We start from the raw sequence: 5,834 nt of genomic DNA on the forward strand, positions 1-5,834 counted from the left end.
TGTGTGTGTGTGTGTGTGTGTGTGTGTGTGTGTGTGTGTGTGTGTGTTTCCATCTCACCAGTCAGTGACCGAGTGTTTACTGTGACTCTTTTTGTTGGTCAGATAAGGAGAAGCGTCACGATCTCTGTGTTCGAGGCTGCGGACTGACATGTTTACTTTGTCAGACGACGGGACTTTACTCCCTTTTGTTCATGTGAGTCGTGTTTGCTCTGCTCATTCACCAAATGTCAAACGTCGGCCTCGGAACACAGAGGGAGAGTTCAACAGAGAGAATCCACTGAAAATCATCATCAAAAAATACAATTATTAGTGTTTAGTATTTCTGGATAGTGTCTAACGGCCCTTCATAGAGTGTGTCACAAATAACACAACAACCAAACATTAGCAGGTGAAATAAACAACAGATTCAGGTTTACAGTTATATTTAGTTGTTTAGCTCAGTGATGTAAAATATCTGCGATGGCAATTAGGGCCATTATAGGTGTAATAAAATAGTAATTATGGAGCAAGGAGAGGGGCGTAACATTCAGAGATTAAAGTTATATATCTACGTGGGAAAAAAATTGAAAAATTTACAAAAAAATAATTTAATTCTTTCTGAAATTATAGTCATAAATTTGCGAAAACAAAATCTGATTCATAGAAATCTAATTTCTATGAAATTAGAGTCATATATTTACAGGGAAAAGATGAACAAATTTATGAAAGTAATATAATATAATATAACTTATTATTATTATCCTGTATGTGCCAACTTGCCTCTCAATTAAAACCAAAAGAATGAAAATAAACTGACATTTTTAATTCCATGAGAGGCAAATAAAATGTGTGTATGCTAGTGTGTGTGTGTGTTTGTGCATGTGTGTGTGAATGTATGTTAGTGTGTGTGTGTGTGTGTGTGTGTGTGTGTGTGTGTGTGTGTTGTTAGGTGAATATTTTTTAATTTTGTCTCTAGACTTATTTTGGGAGGTTTTAGCTTGTTTAGTGTGATGACTGGAGTTACTTGTGTTTGTGTGTGTATGTTAGGTGTGTGTGTGTTTGTTTAAGTGTGTGTGTGTGTGTGTGTGTGTGTGTGTGTTGGAGGGAAGATGAGCGCTAACAAACGGCTGCCATGTTGTTGTCTCTGTGGCCTTGTTGAGAAGGACGGCCTGTTCTGTGGCCTCTTCACCACCATCGTCACTTTATGTAAACTGTGTTTATTTCAGATCATTTTTAATCAAAGGATAAAATAAATCTCTACGTGACCGCAGCGACTGTTTGTTTCTTCACAGCGTGTGACCGACGTGCACTTCATTGAGAGCTGAACACATTTCCACCCATCAAATACAGACACTTCAAACTGCGGCGCTCTACGCTACGTTAGTAACAAGTGTTATCGTGTCGATATACTCTTGTTACATGCACAGTGTCTTTTCAAAATAAACTTCATTCTTCACAGAAAATTTGGCAACAAAACCACTTAGTTTGGTTTAGGAAAACTGTTTAAGATATACTGTAATAGATATACTGTATATATATATCATTGACCCTTTCTGCATAGTGAGTACTTTTACTTTAAGTATATTTTGATGGTAATACTTTTGTACATTTACTTGTAACAGAGTATTTCTACACTGTAGTATTGACACATTTATACTCAAAGTTACTACAAGGAACTTTCATTTAGTGTTGATTCTGTCGCCCCCTGTGGTCTAAAGTGGTAGTGTCTCTGAGCGCCAGAGTCTCTTTAGAAATCCTCTCATTTTACTGCAGCAGGGTCTGACAGTCTGCCCCTCTCAGTCCTGGTTCTGGTTCTCCCGTGCCTCCCTTCCCTCCAGCGGGTCCAGCAATGCGTCCTGGGTCTCCAGCAGCGTGGTGTCTGTGTCGGAGGAGGAGGAGGAGGCTGCCGGGAGCTGAGCTCTCCTCCTCCCTCCGGGACCAGTTAAAAGTTCCTCACAGTAACTTTAAGTAAAGGATCTCAATACTGAGCTGCTTGATATCTACAGAGTTCATTAGGTTCGACTTAAACCTATTTGTGCTCATGATGAAAATAGAGACCTTTAACTAAGAAGAAGGGAACGATGTGACCTTTCAACCTCCAACAGCTGGTTAGAATGAGCTCGTTACCTCTTCTGGAAAATGTAGAAAATCATGAAGTAAAAGTGGAAGAAGGCTAAACTGGTTCCATATCAGAGGGTTAATCTGGCCCTGAGCCCAGAGAGAGAGAGAGAGACAGAGAGCGAGAGAGACCGAGGGAGAGAGACCGAGGGAGAGAGAGAGAGAGACAGAGGGAGAGAGAGAGTCACAGCGAGAGAGAGGCAGAGAGCGAGAGAGACAGAGAGAGATAGACAGAGAGAGAGAGAGAGGCAAGAGAGAGACAGAGAGAGAGAGAGAGTCAGAGAGAGAGAGAGACCGAGGGAGAGAGAGGGAGAGAGAGAGAGCGAGAGAGACTGAGGGAGAGAGAGAGACAAGAGAGAGACAGAGAGAGAGAGAGAGCGAGAGAGACAGAGAGACAGAGAGAGACAGAGCGAGAGAGACAGGGAGAGATAGACAGAGGAAGAGAGAGAGACATGGCGAGAGAGAGAGACAGAGAGAGACAGGGAGAGATAGACAGAGGGAGAGAGAGAGACAGAGAGAGACAGAGACGGGGGGGGGGCTGATGACGATCAGGATGTCTGACAAGAGGCCTGACTCAGCAGCTTTAAGGTTTCGTATCATATCTGCATTTAATTTATGGTCACCTCACAGCAGCCACGCTCTGCTTCTTCAGTCTGCTTCCTCGTGTGAAAGAGTCGATGTTCAAGTTCAGACAGAAAACTTGTAAAATGTGTTTGTGTCGATATAGAATTATAGAAAAAAACATTTCTGCCACGGTGATGAAAAACAAATAGATCATATCAGTGATTTTAATGAGAAACTACCTTAAAATAATGAGTTAGTATCTTAAAATGATGAGAAAGAGACGCTAACTCGTAGCTTTGAGGTATTGTGACAAAGTTTTTGGGAGGTTTCTCCTTTTCTTGAGATACTAAGTAGTTATTTTGAGTTGATAAGTCATTATTTTGAGATGGTAATTCAAAATATACAGACAATTTTACATTTTCAGATACTAAGTCATTCATTTTGAAATACTCGGTCATTCATTTAAATTTCAAAGTCATTATTTGAGTTTATAAGTCATCATTTTGAGATACTAAGTCATAATTTTATGATGGTAACTCATTATTTAGAGGTACTGAATACGAATTTTCAGAATGTTTCTCATTGTTTTGAGATGCTAAGTAATTTATTTGAAATACTAATTCAAAATATTGAGGCACTTTTTCAATATTTTGAGTTTATAAGTCATTATTTTGAGTTTATAAGTCATTATTTTGAGATACTTAATAATTATTTTTATAAGGTTTCTCAATATAATGACTTAAATGATCAACAGTGATTGTTCTTTGTTACATTTTGATCTTTTAACAAACAAAAGTAGTTTTCTTCATTAGAGTCAATGTGTGTCGAATTATAAACGTTAGTACTTTGCGCCATCTAGTGGTGGAAATGAACAATGACACTTTGGTAGAAAACACTTTCTTCTTAATCTTGATTAACAGTTTCAACATGGGAAAGTACTGTTCTTGAGTAAAAATACGAGGTATTTGTTCTTTATACTTCTACTGACGATATGTACTTTTATATTTATTTAGTTACTTTACACATTTACATTATTAATACGAAGTATAATCAACATCATAGGTTAAACTACCGAGCAGGTTATAAAGTCGTTAAAATCCTCCACTTTATCCGTGTTGCATTACTTTACCTACAAATTAGACATTCTTTGGTTTTCATACGTGCTTGAATCATGTTTCCTGAAAATACTTCTTACATTATAATTGCAAAACAATTTTTAATCTTTCAGTTGTTTTCCTAATTTTTTTACATTCTGAACATCCGGTTCCTTAAAATAACCTTGTGACTCTTGTGATGGACAGATGACATGAAGACACACCTGAACACATGCGGACCTCTCCTGTTAACGACATGAAGCTACTCAGCTACCAGATTCACAAAGAAGAAGCTCAGGAACCGTCTTTGAGTCCACAGCTCTGATCTGATGTTGATCCTCTGGTTCCAGACCTGACTGAGACCAGCAGCGTCCTATTAATCTGTGTTGACATCAATAGGTGAATGAATGTTGTGGTGACATTTTGCATGATGCCCGTAGAAGGCTGACGTGATGATGATCCACAATAACACAATGATGAGGACATAGTCATGTACATCTCAACATGTGTGGACACAGCTGTTCGATTTCTTCTCCCGGTCTCTCCCCAACGCACCTCTCCGTTTCTCTCTCTCTCTCTCTCTCTCTCTCTCTCTCTCTCTCTCTCTCTGTTCCTCTCCTCTTTTATGACTGATAGCTTCAGATGTCCCACCTGACAGTTTCCCCGATTTCAGCCAGTTTAGCATATTTGCATGAATGTTGGTGAATGAATGGAGTTAGCTGTTAGCTGACGTTAGCTGCACAAGCTAGGCTGGCTAGTGTACTAAAAGACAGTCTGGCGGAGCTGAAGTGCATTTATTTATTAAATTGTAAGTTTTTAATTTTAAATTTAAATCTTACAAAGGGAATTTTTATAATTCATGTTTTTATTTTGTGAAAAATCCCACTTAAATTTTTTTAAAATTGTATCTAATATTAATTATTACACCATTAGACCACCATTACATGTTTCCTCTAGCGCACCCCCTAGAGGCAGCTCGCGCACCCCCAGGGGTGCGCGCACCACACTTTGGGAATCCGTGATCTACAGCATCACGTTGTAATATACTACTCTCTCTCTCTCTCGCTCTCTCTCTCTCTCTCGCTCTCTCTCTCTCTCTCTCCCTCTCTCTCCCTCCCTTAATGCATTTCAGAGCCTCTGAATGGAATGTATATGTATATTCTGTATAATCAATAAAGTGTCATTGCATTGATGCACCACAAGCTGGCGCGACTATCATGTTTATTGTGAGTCCAACATCAGCAATTACATCTGCAACAGCTGAATGTAGGTCACTCTGTGAAATAATTAAAATATTGTTTTAAAAGGACTCGAGCTGCAGCGTTCTGATTGACTTTTTACAGAGACCAGTAAACACACCGTTACAGTAGTCCAGTCTGCTGAAGATAAATGCATGGACAAGTTTTTCCAAATCCTGTTGAGACATAAGTCCTCTAATCCTTGACATATTCTTCAGGTGATAGGAGGCTGATTTTGTAATTGTCTTGATGAGGCTGTTCAGGTTGAGGTCTGAATCCATAACTACACCTAGATTTCTGGCTTGGTTTGTGAGTTTTAACATCAGTGATTGAAGCTGAGCGCTGACTTTCAATCGTTCGTCCTTGGTATCAAAAACAATTACTTCTGTTTTATCTTTGTTTAATTGAAGAAAATTCTGGCACATCCAGTTGTTGATTTGTTCAATGCAGTTACCCAGCCCTTGTATGGGATGATAGTCCCCTGGTGATATAGTTATGTAGATGTGTGTGTCGTCTGCATAATTATTGTTGTTGTTTTCCATAGTCTGATCTGGTGGAAGCATGTAGATGTTGAACAGAAGAGGCCCCAGTATTGAAGCTTGGGGAACACCACATGTCATTTTAGTCAGCTCTGATGTGTAATTAGCTACAGACACAAAGTATTCTCTGTCCTTCAAGTAGGATTCAAACCAGTTAAGTGCTGTGCCAGAGAGTAATAACAATAATATAACATCTAGATTGATTATTAATTATATATATATATATATATATATACATATGTGTGTAGGTCATATATATATATAACTATAATATATATAAATATATTTGAGAGTCTCTCTCT

This window comes from Anarrhichthys ocellatus, unplaced genomic scaffold, assembly GCF_004355925.1.
Source record: "Anarrhichthys ocellatus isolate YVR2014 unplaced genomic scaffold, GSC_Weel_1.0 scaffold8, whole genome shotgun sequence".
Classification (NCBI taxonomy): Eukaryota; Metazoa; Chordata; class Actinopteri; order Perciformes; family Anarhichadidae; genus Anarrhichthys; species Anarrhichthys ocellatus.